We start from the raw sequence: 14584 nt of genomic DNA, 5'->3' as shown, positions 1-14584 counted from the left end.
GAGAGAAACGAACCAATCGAGCGCCGAGCAAAAGAACCGGGGTGGTGGGGAGGCGAGTGAGTCGAGCGAGGAGCGGCTCGGAGGAGCAGGTGCCGGCTCGGAGGAGGAGGAGAGAGACTTGGAAGGGTTGGACTGGAGAGCGCGGCTCAGAAGGCGTGAGCGCGGCTCGGTCAGCCTGCGCGCATCTTGCGTGGTGGCGAAGCGGGCGCGCATTACCTACCAGGCGCAGAGGGTTGAGGAGGCTTCCCTTCCCTTCAGGGAGAGACCCCTCGCGAGCAGCTCAGCGCGGGCAGCTCCCATGCCAGGAGAGGCTGCCTTGTCTGCGCCTTGCAGGTGCGTTGTGAAGAAGGTGCCCGCTGTCAGCGGGTCCCCCCTTGGGGGGGTGAGTTGTGTGGGAAAACTGCATGAATCTGGGCAAGGGGACAACGAGCTGCTGGCGGCGGCAGGTGCGTTGCCCGCTCGGCGCCTCCCCTTTGTCCCGCTTTATTGCTTGGCGGAGGCGACAGCGGCAGCAGGTGGCCGACGGTGCAGCACCTGGGATGTGGGGCAGCAGCCTTCGGGGCGCGCGGTCTGAACGGGGAGCTGGGAAAGTGAGAAGGCTGGAAAAAGAACAGCCCTTTCCCCCGTAGCATGGCCGGAGGCAACCTCCTCCCTGAAATACACGACTCGTCACCGCCACCCTAATAAAAACATTTAATGCTCCCATAGGGCGCCTTCCGTTTCATTGAGTTATTTTAGCGCCCTAGAGCGCTCGGCTCGTCGCCTTTTGGCCACGGTATGTGTGAAATCAGAAGTAATAATAACTCGAGCTGTACTAAGAGTTCTTTGCTAGCGGTAGTAAAAGTTCCTTTGCGTGCTTGTTAGTCCTTCTGCATAACTGCTAAGCCTGAAATTATCTCCCTTCTGCTAATTACACCTGACCATCTTCGTCATTTAGTGATAGTTAGATGCATGCGTTCTTCCAAGTAAATGTGATGGTCTTGCTCCCAAGTTAATACTACCCGGGCCAAACTATATCTGGTCTTCCCTGCAGTGGTAAATTTCTAATTGGAGATGTGTGAGAGTTCTGACCTGTTTGGAAGCTCTACTGCCTAATTAATATTTGGGTGAATATGTGGTTAATTTGTGGCAATGAGGGGAATGTATTCTCCATATCCTCAGAAAAGGTCATCTTCATATATTTTTGTAGCTCACCTATTCAGAGGCTAAGCAGCCCCATGACCCCTGAGAGGCCATGATTCCAAGGAGCTTTTGTAATTGACCCGGAATTTGAACCTGTGCAAAGTGAACCCTATGCATGCTTTGAATGGAAAAGGGACATGGTCCTCCAAAGAATGCGTAGGGGAAATGGCCTTAAGAGACTCCTGTATCTTCCTGGAACTTTTGGTAGGTTAGGCTAATTCTTGTCAATGGGACCTATCTCTCATTTTATTCCTACAACAATGTCTAGATTTGTGAGATAGTGGATGGCCTAAGATGATCCAGGGAGTTTTATGGTTTCTCTGGTTCTAGTGTGGCACTGTAATCACTGCATCATATTGCCACTTCGGTCATAAAATATAATGTTTAATATATTGGCTAACCATGGATAGGGGCAAATCATATATGAGAGAGATATATATAGCAAGCATGAGCTTTCTGAGCAAAAACCTCCGTCATGCAGCTAGTGAACTATTGTTAATCTCTTTTTTACATTCTATGCTGCCATTTGTCCTCAATAGTTTCCCAAGGTCCTCAACAATGCGATACAAATTGCAGTTAAAACACGAAAACAGCAACATAAGAACAATTAACCCCCTCTTCAGATTTTTTTTTTTAGTGGTTGTCAAGCCAACAAGTAAATTCAATCTAGACTTTGAAAGCTAATATTACAATAAATGAGAAGATTTTAAGTCTTTGTCTTGTTGCAACTTGGTATTTGTGTATTTTATTTACTTTTATGCTGCCAATATGCCTTTGTTTTCCCTTCATACACGGAGAGTGTATGGTGTAAGTACTTGTGCAGCCCAATGCTGTGCCTGTAAATCCTTTTGGGTTCTGTTAGACTCCCAATTACATCGGCACGGGATTGTGTTAGCCTTAATGTTCAAGTGCCTTAGAACTATTATCTTTATAAATCAAGCTGATTGTTTAAGAATGTCAGTCATAACACATACATTAGTTGCAGGGATGATTGTATGGGAGCAGGTGGCGCTGTGGTCTAAACCACTGAGCCTCTTGGGTTTGCTGATCAGAAGGTTGGCAGTTCAAATCCCTGCGACAGGGTGATCTCCCATTGCTCTGTCCCAGGTTCTGCCAACCTAGCAGTTTGAAAGCACACCAGTGCAAGTAGATAAATAGGTATCGCTGCGGCAGGAAGGTAAACGGCGTTTCCGTGTGCTCTGGTTTCCATCATGGTGTTCCGTTGTGCCAGAAGTGGTTTAGTCATGCTGGCTACCTGTCTGTGGACAAATGCTGGCTCCCTCAGCCTGAAAGCGAGATGAGCACCGCAACCCCATAGTCACCTTTGACTGGACATAAGCATCCAGGGGTCATTTACCTTTTCCTTGCAGGCATGATTCAGTAAATAAAGTAAAAAACACAAGGCATCTTTACTCATAATCTTGAAAGCCTACCATATTGTCATGAACATAGTTTTGACAGAAATTTGCTGTGGCAATTTCAGAAGTACCTACTCGTTTCCTGTTAGGGTTGGACAGCCCTGTGAGCCAGATGGTTATTCCCAATTTACAGATAGACAACTTTTCCAAAGCCATCTAGTGAGCCTATATACTGAAGTAGAAACAGATTCTTATTCCCTTGTTAATTATGGTAACAATCATATATGTTGGTGGAGGTAGGGAGAGAAAATCTGCTTGATGCTTCCAATAGAAGTAGCCTTGGTGTGAATCAATCCTATCTACTGCTGTTTAGCATCCTGGGGGAATTGAGTTGGTATGTTGCATTGTCTGGTGGGAGTGTATTCACATACTGCTTATTGTCATGGTGCTTTGATTCCATCCTTTTGTCAACTGCAGCAGGGGGTCAATACAGTAAATATATGAGTAACTGGACTCCAGGTCCCTTTCCTTCCCTTTCTCTCTTTCTCTTTCTCTCTTTCTCTTTCTCCAAAGGGTGCCTTTGCAGGGCAGGCAGAAAAGGTTGGCTGGCTGGTTAGTAACATTCTTTGAACTTGGGGAGGGAATGCGATATTACTGTTTTTGGCACTTGCCAGACGTTCTCTTCAAATCCTGGCAATAGGCTTTAGGCTGCAAACCCAGGCTTACTTACCTGGGAAGAAGCTCCTCTGATTACAATAGGATTGTATTTGGTTTTTAAGGGTTGAGTGAAGGAAGGGGTAGGCATATAAGCTCTGCCTATTCCCATTAGCAAAGGATTCAGAAGAGCTTTGTTCTTCAGTACAGTTGATGTTCTAGCAGTGCTAAACATACTTATGGAAAGTTTAGGAGTGAAGCTCACCCACCACCACCCACAACTGTGTCCCAGTTTCTTAATGCTGGAGTAAGGTAATGCAAAGTAGGATCCAGTAGAAGCAGGCAAGCTTATGTGTGCATGAAAGTTTAATTAGTTGAACATACTTCTGCTGGCGGGTGGGTGGCAAGAGGTGTGGGGAAGGGGGGAAATTATGCTGTTTGCTAGGAGGGAAAGAAGCTGAAGGGAGTGATGTGGGGGGACGGGACTGGAGGCCTGAAGGGGTATGCAGTTGAACACAGATAATTAATGGCAAAGGTCAGCAGGGAGTTTGTCCACCTGACCTCTACATAGCATAACCAGTTGCCCAGAGAAGAAAGAGAAGAAGCTACCGTAAATGTGAGTCATGTTGGGATTTGCTGGCAGGGTTTGAAATATTGCTCCTTGAGTTTTGTTGCTGTGCTTTGTGACAGAGTGGAGAGAGAGAGCGGAGGACTTTTGTACTTGAGCTGCTATACAGTATTTCAAAAAGTGAAAATCCGAACAGAAAAGTTGTTGAACTTTTTTTTTTCTTGCAAAATCTCAAAGAAATGAGCTTTTTCTGAGGGAAATCTGCAAAAACAGCACTGCTTGTGGCTGCAGTATTCCGGATATGCCCTGGAAATTCCGGACGTATGGCAACCCTAATTCACAGTCCTCTGCCATGTGCATATACCTACAAGCCATTTTTTCAATACCAAAGCTACAATCATTCCAGTTAGTAAAATATAATTTAATTTATAAATTCCAGTTAGTAAAATATAATTTAAAATATAATTTAGTAAAATCACAGAGTTGGAAGAGACCACAAGGGCCATCCAGTCCAACCCCCTGCCAAGCAGGAAACACCATCAAAGCATTTCTGACACATGGCCGTCAAGCCTCCCCTTAAAGACCTCCAAAGAAGGAGACCCCACCATACTCCTTGGTAGCAAATTCCACTGCTGAACAGCTCTTACTGTCAGGAAGTTCTTCCTAATGTTTAGGTGGAATCTTCTTTCTTGTAGTTTGAATCCATTGCTCCGTGTCCGCTTCTCTGGAGCAGCAGAAAACAACCTTTCTCCCTCCTCCATATGACATCCTTTCATATATTTGAACATGGCTATCATATCACCCCTTAACCTTCTCTTCTCCAGGCTAAACATGCCCAGCTTCCTAAGCCGTTCCTCATAAGGCATTGTTTCCAGGCCTTTGACCATTTTGGTTGCCCTCCTCTGGACACGTTCCAGCTTTTCAGTATCCTTCTTGAACTGTGGTGCCCAGAACTGGACACAGTACTCCAGGTGAGGTCTGACCAGAGTGGAATACAGTGGTACTATTACTTCCCTTGATCTAGATGCTATACTCCTATTGATGCAGCCCAGAATTGCATTGGGTTTTTTAGCTGCTGCATCACAGTGTTGACTCATGTCAAGACTCCTAGATCCCATTGGCTTGGGAATCACTTTTTGGGGGCTTTCATATCCTACGAATATTATCCATTCAGGTTGCAAATATGGTGTGAGTCCCAGAGTGATTTTAAAAACGCATGTAGCACCTCCCAATTTTGATAATATATTTAACAGGATTTATATACCGCTTGATTGCAGGAAAACCTCTAAGCAGTTTATAGAAATACATACTAAAACCTGATCTCTGTGGCTCAGTGCGTCTGCCTGTGTTAACCAGAAGGTTGGTGGTTCAAGCCCACCCTGGCATGGTTGTGGGCAGGATTCCTGCATTGAAGGGGAATGACTCCTGGGGTCACTTCAAACACTACAGTTCTATGATGCCATCTTAAAATTATTGATTAAAAACAGTCAAAAGGAGGTATCTTAAGATTATCTACCTCCCCCCCCCACAAAAGGCCTGCCCATCCAACAAAAATCCTGGCTCCACCCGTGTGTCTGTGTCTTGATGTTTATATGTCTTGTCTAAACAATGCTTGCCTGACGTCAATAAGTTGGGAGTTCCAAAGTGTAGATGCTGCCACACTAAAATACTGATTTCTTATAAGCGACTATTATGTAGTACAGTACCAGTTTCACAAACTGAAGTGGTTGAATGGGCATATATGGGGTAAGGCAAGTAAAAAGGTCCAAACTACTAAGTGTTTTCCAGATCAAGCACAAGGGAAGCCCCACATAGAGTGCACTGCAGTAATCCAAACTTGAAGTTACCAGTGCCTGAACTACTGTGGTCAAGTTCTCTGGTCCAGGAATGAATGTGGCTGTCAGAAGGTTACAACTGGTAAAAGGGTTTTCTAGCCACTGAGGCTACCCTGGGCCTCCAGTGACAGAGCTGGATCAAGAAACACCCCCAAACTGAAAACTGTTCCTTCGGGGACCGTGCAAAACTGTCCAGGGCAAGCAGTTGACCAATTTCTTGGATGCAGGAGCCACTAACCCATAGTGCCTCTGTCCTGCCAGGATTCAAACTCAGCTTATTTTCCTTCCTCCATCTCACCACTCCATCTAGGCCTCCAGCCCAGGGCCCACACAGCTTCATTCAGATGTTACGGAGAAATGAAACTGAGTGTAGTTAGCATACTGAAAGCATCTAGCTCCCAAACTCCTAATGATCGCCCCCCAGAGGGTTTGTGTAGCTACCGGTATTAAATAGCACCAGAGATAGAATAGTGCTCTGCAGCACCCCGTAGCATAACCACCAGGGGGCTGAAAAAGCACTCTTCCAGTGCTGTACCCTCTTGCTTCAGTCTCTTGGCTTGCGAGGTCAAGAAGCAGGAACAAGGTTGCACTCTCCTTGTTCCTCTCTCTGTGAAGGTCACCCATGGTCAACTCTGTCCCATGGCCTGGCCTGAATGCAGATTGGAGTGGAACTAAATAATATGTGATAATGACGACATTGAGTTTGGATAAATATGGAAAATGTATTCAGTGCTTCTTATCCCTATGAACCACATTTCTGCTCTTGCACTTTAAGTTTAATGAATGAACAGAACGAACAGTGTCCCTGACTTCAGTTACACTCTGTTCTTACATTAATTTTTTTTTCCTGTCACCATTCTGTTTGATGGAAACATAGGACTTAAAGCCAGTATAACCTTAAAATGTTATCTGAACTTGGCAGAAGATGAAAGGCATAAGGCGCAGCTTTTTAGAGACTCTCTTTGTTTGCTGGAGCTGGAAAATATTCCAGTGGGGCCTGCAGAGAACTCCAAAAGCAGAGAGCAGAGGAAGTAGAGAAGCAGCCTCCTTACTAGTCTTATTAATGCTTTAATTGAAATGTGTTCTTGGGAGTGTTGAGGCTGCAAAGGACTGTAGATTCCGGTCTCTTTGCTTTTGGCACCTGTTCTGAGGTATCTTTTCTTAGCATTTGGAGTTAAATGCCAACAGAATCTGAACTGAAGCAGAATCCTTGTTGGAGGAGCACACTTTCCCTGGAGGTAATCACATGGAGACTCTGGGTTTAAGAAAACTAAGTGAATATTTATTACTGGAAATACATATCGATAGCCAAATAGAATGGGAATCTTTCCTAAGGTTGAGATGTGATGAGCCATGCTTGCTCCTGCGTCTCAAGAGAAGAGAGATCCAAATTATGTCTGCTGGGAAAATGTGTCAAGAGGAAAGCATGAAGAAGTAAAGGAGGAAATAAGAAGTAAGGTCAGCAACCAACTGGGGTTGCCATGTGTCCTCTTTTTCCAGGACATGTCCTCTTTTTCAGAGGTAAAAATTCTGTCCGGGTGGATTTTTTAAATTTGCAAAAATGTCTCTGGCTATACTTTCTGGATGAGATACAGATATAACTGGTGGTTAAAGACTTGCTTTCCTCTTCTCTTCTCCGGCCCCCCTCAGCAATATATCACAGCTTCTATAGCCTACATACTATAGGGGTATTTAAAATGAGAGTCGTCATTGTGTCCTCTTTTTTGCTCTTCAAAATATGGCAACCCTACCTAAGAGTATCCATCTAGCCCTGAAGGAAGATGAGCACAAGGACAGTCTAGGATGTTTGGAGGTTCCTCTCTTTCTCCCCTTTCTCATGCAGATACACCAGCCCACAGTGCAAGCTGAGTTGCACCTCAACACTCCCAGCATATTCCATACCACTCTAAGCTACTCATCCAAGTGTAATAAAAAAAATTCCTTCAGTAGCACCTTAAAGACCAACTAAGTTTTTATTTTGGTATGAGCTTTCGTGTGCATGCACACTTCTTCAGATACAGTGAAATGGAAGTTTCCAGGCACTTATGTAGAGAAGGGGTGGGGAGGGGTGGGGATGGGGAGGGGGGATCACTCAGAAGGGTGGTGGAAATGGGTGATTGACTGACTGATAGCTGTTGATGACCGCAAACGACTGCAAATGGTTTTGCATGAAAAAGCAAGGGTTGAGATGGCTGAAGATCGCTTATCATGTATAATGAGATAAGAATCCGATATCTCATTATACATCTATCGGATTCTTATCTCATTATACATGATAAGCGATCTTCAGCCATCTCAACCCTTGCTTTTTCATGCAAAACCATTTGCAGTCGTTTGCGGTCATCAACAGCTATCAGTCAGTCAATCACCCATTTCCACCACCCTTCTGAGTGATCCCCCCTCCCCATCCCCACCCCTCCCCACCCCTTCTCTACATAAGTGCCTGGAAACTTCCATTTCACTGTATCTGAAGAAGTGTGCATGCACACGAAAGCTCATACCAAAATAAAAACTTAGTTGGTCTTTAAGGTGCTACTGAAGGAATTTTTTTTATTTTACTTCGATCCAGACCAACACGGCTACCTACCTGTAATCATCCAAGTGTGTTACTGTTAATGTTTAGCCTGGTAATGAAAGCTGAAAGTCCTTGGAAAGCCTTTTGCCAGTCTTCAAAAATTTCCTGAAGGGTGGTCTCAGTGCAGGGGACCTGAGATTCTGCATTCATCTTTGCATCACAGAAGGCACCCCAAGGCCAGGAGGGGCTCTGCAGCTCCCTTTAATTTTCTACCCTTCAGTACAGTTTGTGTTGTTGTTGTTGTTGTTGTTGTTGTTGTTGTTGTTGTTGTTGTGTTACCCTTAGTGCAGCTTGCTTTACTGCTAGCAACTTGTGCTTCAGCTGGAGTTATCTCTTTCTGAAAGGGGCTGTTACAAGGAACTTGTTGGAGGGCTTGATCTGAGAGTTGCATTTCCTTTTACAATACTTGTAATGTTTGGTCCATTGTGCAGAGCTGTTTAAATTAAGCATCCGCTCCTCTTTATTTCAAAAAAGGTCAACCCCACTGCAAATGCTGATGGTATAACAAAGGATTTCTCTAAGCTCTTGAAATAAGTATTTTTCCCTAGAGGCAGAACCTTCACAAAAGCCTCTTCCCAACCCCTTATTTGCCAAGGCAATCCCACAACTGGGTTGAGAGGTGGGTTTGTAGCAGAGAAGGGAGGACAGTAGTGCTTAACCCTGCCTTCCCTAACCTGGTGTCCTTCAGCCGTTTTGGACTGCAACTCCCATTGATCCCCAGCCAGCACAGCTTTGGTGGCTGGGCTGTGGCTGATGGGAGTTATAGTCCATGGTGAAGGCACCAGGCTGGGGAGCACTGGGTTAATAATTTCCATGCCGACAGATTCTCCTTCCAAATGCTCTTCTCTATGCTGAGTGGAAAGGAGTAAAACCCTGGAAGACGTTTTCAAGGGAAAGTTGGCAGCCATGAATTGGGTTAAACACCCCCTTCCACCTACCTGCCCCCTCCTGCAAATGTGCCTTCTAACATTAGCATTTTGAGGCAGCCTCAAATGCAGCTTCAAGTGAAACTGCTTGTTCAAGCTGTCTGATTGTCTCCTCTCCCCCATTGGATAGGGTGCTGGGGTGAGTAGGGAAATGAAAGTTCTCTTTGTCAACTTCCTTTCATTTAGGGGTCTCGGGATCCATGCCCATATATCTGTGATAGATTATCTTATCACTAATAATGCATTGGCAATTGTTGATATAGGCTCCTTGCAAAAGATAAAACAGGTCCCAGAGCTTAAAATTCAAGGAACAGACAGACAGCAGTGCAAGAATTGTGCAAGAATTGTACTAGCCCTAGCCTTCTAGGCTTGAGTTTGGTGAGAGACTCATTTGCTGTAACTATTAGGGGATTCACTGAAGGACAGTGCTTGCCAATTCAGCCCTGACTCATGCTTCATGGCAACCTAAGCCAGTTGGCATTATTGCAAGGTTCTCCAAATAGAAAGTGTTATCACTAGTGATCTACAAAAAAAGTGCAAAGCAGTGTAGACCCTGGATTTTCATTTAGGCTAAATAAAATTCTTATGGCTTTACAATATTATTTTATGTTCTGTTGATTCTAGCTGATAATGGCTGAGATCAGACAATTATAATGTGAGTCCAGTAAAGATAGCAAAAAAATACATGTAAATTCTAGCCTACCTGTACAGTATTGTATTTTGCCGCAACAATTGGGCTACCATATGAAGAAAAATATTGTAAATTGCTGTGTTTAGATCAATGCAAAAAGGCTTCTCCTGCCTCCCCTATTCCTAGTTGTCAGGCTGACTTCATTATAGGGTGGGGAGGAGGGAATCACCCCAGGCACTGTAGGCTATCCTCCTGTGGTTCCTCAAAGAGACCCCATCTGGTTGCAGAGACCTCTTTCAGAGCTCTGAAAGAAGTGGTCTCCATCTTGATCTAGACAGGAAGTTGTTCTTTGGCGATTACTCATAGCCAAGTAAGATTGTCTTCCATAAACACGATTTTAACAATGGGTCCGTAAGTGACTGTGGAGGCCAATTCTGGATCCACACGTGCTTCCACAGTGGGGACATTGGTTTCCAGGCGGGAGTTGATCATGGTGTGGATTTGCCAAACGTGCCTTCCTCTTAGCACGTTTCTCCCTTGCGTCCTGAGATCGAGTTTCTTCAAAGCCCATGACACCTTTGGTAAAGGCTGTTCTCCAACTGGAGCGCTCACAGGCCAGTGTTTCCCAGTTGTCAGTGTTTATACTACATTTTTAAAGATTTGCCTTGAGACAGTCTTTAAACCTCTTTTGTTGACCACCAGCATTACGCTTTCCATTTTTAAGTTCGGAATAAAGTAGTTGCTTTGGAAGACAATCATCAGGCATCCCATGACCAGTCCAACGAAGTTGATGTTGAAGAATCATTGCTTCAACACTGGTGATATTTGCTTCTTCTAGTACACTGATATTAGTTCGCCTGTCTTCCCAAGTGATGTGTAAAATTTTTTGGAGATACCGTTGATGGAATCTTTCGAGCAGTTGGAGATGGCGTTCATAAGTGGTCCATGTTTCACAAGCATATAGTAAGGTTACAATAACTTTGTAAACAAGCACTTTGGTTTCCCTGTGAATGTCCCGGTCCTCAAACACTCTGCACTTCAATCAGGAGAAAGCCGCACTCGCAGGAAGTGACAATACACTGTCAAGCATGATGCCTCATACCAATAACGTCCAATGTATAAAAAATCATAAGGAATTGAGGTGTGTACCTCAGTGTGCTTTGGACCTCAGGTCAGCGATCCACAGGGCAAGCATAGAATTGTGTCCAGCCTGACAACTGGCTTGGGCACAACATACTATAAAGCACACCTCATTTCCTACCGTGTTTCCCCTTTTTTAATACGTAGTCAGAAAGTAAGCCATAGCAGGCTTTCAAAGCATTTGTGCAATATTAAACACCCCCCGAAAATAAGCCATATCTCCACGCAGCAGCGCCGCTCGCCTTGAGGCAGCGGGACCCAGCAGCAGCGCTGTCCTGTTGCTGCTGTTGCTGCTGCTCGCCCCTGGGGGCTGCATGGCCCAAGGCTGAGCAGCGGCGGAAGGCCCGCGGACGCTTCTGCATGGCTGGAGTGACGGGCGGCAGCGGGAGCGCTGCTGGCCCCTTCCGCGCCGCCGGGACAACAGGCGGCGGCGGGAGCGCTGCTGGCGCGTCGTGGGCTGCATGGCCCAAGGCAGAGCGGTGGCGGGAGCGCTGCTGGCCCCTTCCGCGCCGCCGGAGCGTCATGGGCTGCATGGCCCAAGGCAGAGCGGTGGCGGGAGCGCTGCTGGCCCCTTTCGCGCGACCGGGGCAACAGGCGGCGGCGGGAGCGCTGCTGGCCCCTTCTGCGCCGCCGGAGCGCCCGGCGAGGAGGCCTGCCTCCCCAGCGCCCGGAACCGGCGGCTGCAGAGCAGAGCGCTCTGACGCGCCGAGAGCTCGGAGCGCCTAGCAGCGCCTTGCGGAGCGCTGAGCCAGCGGCCTGGCCTCTGCCTGCCTGCCACCCCACCGCCCAGAACCGGCAAGGAGGAGGAGAAAGGGCGCCTGGGAAGGAGTCGGGAGGGCCCTTGCTGCATGAGCCATGGGCACGCGGCTCCTTCCAAGCGCAGTGAATGCCGCGCCTCGCTTTGAGCAAGAGGCATGAAAGGGACGTGGTGACGAGGGTGATGGCTGTGCGGGTGGCGCCCGCGTCACGTCTCCCGGCGGCCGTGGGGGCTCTCGGTGCTGCCTTGCCCGGGCCCTGCATTCCCCGGAGGCAGGTGGGTGGAAGGCGCGCGGGTGGCCTGTCTAAGGCCGGGCGGGATCCCTCAGCCCTGCTCATCCTCATGCGTTTATTTCGTGAAACACCCCCCCCCCAAATAAAGCAGCAGGAACCTTGGAGTGGTTGGCAGGGGGGGGATGGGAGAAAGATTTAAAAAACCAAGACAAAGGCATCACTGGGCGGAGCACCGAGCTAGCGGCCTGGCCTCTTCCTGGCCATGCCGAGGAGGCCTGCCGCCCCGCTGCCCGGAACATAGGTACCATAAAAACATAATAAAAATAAGGCATCCCCTGAAAATAAGACACCATGTGGTTTTTTGAGGAAAAAAAGTTATAAGACGGTGTCTTAAAAAAGGGGAAACACGGTAATTCATTTTTACCCATATTGGCTCCTATTGGCCTGAGGCACCTTGCTTGAGCACGACTTGAACCCAAACAGAGTGCTGGGCTGGGTGTGACTATGTGATAGAAGGTTATGATAATGACTGTTAAACAACAACATACAGTCGTACCTTGGTTCTTGAACGCCTTGTGACTCGAACGTTTTGGCTCCCGAACACCGCAAACCCAGAAGTGAGTGTTCCGGTTTGCAAATGTTATTTGGAACCCAAACACCCGACACAGCTTCCATGGCTTCTGTTTGAATGCAGGAAGCTCCTGCAGCCAATTGAAAGCCACACCTTGGTTTTCGAACGTTTTCGGAAGTCGAATGGACTTCTGGAACGGATTCCGTTCGAGAACCAAGGTAGGATTGTATGTCGATGCTGGTATAGTGAAGGGAATTTACAGTACGTATTTGGGTTAAAAGCATTAGAGAGGTTTTTCTTCATGAGTGTTGTACTAAAGGTACAAATGCTCCTGTTAAATATTTTAAAATCATTACCTCCTTTAGGAAGAAGAGAAGATATAGAATAAAAATAAATCAAATAAGGGGACTCATTTGACCCTATAGAAATTGAGATACTGTACTGCAGCCTCAGTGCCTGTAAGTTTTCAACTGTTTCTAGTATTTTCAGGCACTTCCAGTAGCAACTTGTGACAGAGAATAGCCTCATTTTGCATCACACGACATTGCAGCTATTAATGTTGCTACTTCTACTAGCTTAAATGTTATCCTAAAAATGATTTATTTTATTTCAGCCTTATTTTTACTAGACTATATTGCATGCTGTGTGTTGTGAAATGCCTCTGTAAAATTTGTGTTCCACTGATTCCTTTAACACTTTTATTGCGTGATGCTGCTTCCAATACTTCCCAAAGGCATCACCTTTTATATTGGGTTTCTTTCCTGTACTGCTGCTGAGCTTGCATTCCAACTTGAGCAATCCAGCTATGGGGTTAGAGCTTTTCTAAACCTAAAATGCCAAAACACACAAGTTTACCGCAAGGTTTTGCTGTTCCTGCAGTTTCCAGGTGAATGGTGCAATTGTTTGATTTTTCCAAAGAGCACACTTAGTTGTTCAAGCCCTGGCAGGTTGTGTCATCTTCTCTTACCCAGCAGCCTAACAGGAAAGTGGCTATTTAGTCAGGCTGTGGGTTTTTCTGCATGTAATAGCTAAAATGCTAAGCAAATAGTTCATAGAGTCCAAGAAACTGATGTAAAGAATTCCGTTTTTAAATCCTACATCCATGTTTTTAGAAAATAATTATTGGGGTGGTATTGATTCTAAACATACTCAAGGGTAATCCTCCCACTGAAAGCTTTCTAGCTAGAATATGACTGTTTATTAAAAGTAATTGTCATGGTGGAAATTGTTTATTAAAAGTAATTGTCATAGATGCAATTTTCCTCACAAAATGTCTGTTCCCTGTTCTTCTGTGTCTACCCCGCTTGGACCGACTGTGATGCCTTAGCAAGTAAATTCCTGTTGGTATTGGCAGCATTTGCAGCAAATGTTATAATTTGAGCTTGTATAAATGCTTAATAACTTCTGCAAGTGGGAATATGCACTGTGCTTGACAAACCTGTTCTGAGAACAAGAATTAAATCTTCCTGCTAGGCAGAGATTTCAGCTTGAAGACAAAGAATTCTCTGGTAACGCTGTGCATGTGGAAGCTGGTGAAGAAGGATGGCTTACTAACATACTGTTTTGTGCCTCTTGTAAATATTTTCTCTTCATTATTTTCCTTTGCATTTACCATGCCTCAGCAAAACATTGAGTGTTTTAGAGCAGCAATTTCCCACAGTGCTGCCGGGTGCATCTGTGGACATAGAATCATAGAATTGTAGAGTTGGAAGGGACCCTGAGAATCATCTAGTCCACGGGTGTCAAACACAAGGCCCGGGGGCCTAATCCGGCCCGCCAGACCTCATCATGTGGCCCGCGTAGCTGCCGCCGCCAGTAGCCGCTGACAGTAGTTCTGGAGCCTGTGATTGGCCGAGGGTCAAAACCGGGGGCGGGAATGCAGGCGGAGGCCAGGGCGCTGGAGCCGCGCTGACGGCGTTGGCCAGGGAATTTCAATTTCGAATGAGGCTGAGGGAGGCGGTGGCACAGCGGCCAGACGGGGAAGTGAGATGCAGGAGGAGGAGGAGGAAGCCCGCCGAGGAGGTAGGAAAGCCCTACAGGCGCCGCCGGCAAAGTTGGTGCCGGGACGGAGCAGCGCTGGATTTTTTTTTGGCGGGCTTTGCTGTTGTCTCCGAGAGCGAGTGAGGCGGCACTGGGGAGCCGCCGCCTGCCGCT

At 46.4% G+C, this 14584-nt stretch overlaps 1 protein-coding gene across 7 annotated transcripts in view; it reads left to right on the top strand.

Moving 5' to 3' along the window:
* Window positions 1–63: 63 nt before the first annotated feature.
* The window catches only part of LARGE2 (LARGE xylosyl- and glucuronyltransferase 2), a 56440-nt gene continuing 41919 nt past the window's right edge, over window positions 64–14584 (top strand). For 4 of the 7 annotated variants that reach the window (XM_060274590.1, XM_060274585.1, XM_060274579.1 and 1 more), the window contains exon 1: window positions 5281–6835. The gene's annotated coding sequence lies outside the window, so the exon portion shown is untranslated. Of the gene's footprint in view, window positions 334–5280; window positions 6836–14584 lie in introns of those variants that run through there. The other 3 variants (XM_035115600.2, XM_035115526.2, XM_060274598.1) reach the window with 2 other exon arrangements.

Source organism: Zootoca vivipara, chromosome 1 (genome assembly GCF_963506605.1).
Source record: "Zootoca vivipara chromosome 1, rZooViv1.1, whole genome shotgun sequence".
Classification (NCBI taxonomy): Eukaryota; Metazoa; Chordata; class Lepidosauria; order Squamata; family Lacertidae; genus Zootoca; species Zootoca vivipara.
This window is presented reverse-complemented; position numbering and strand designations above follow the sequence as displayed.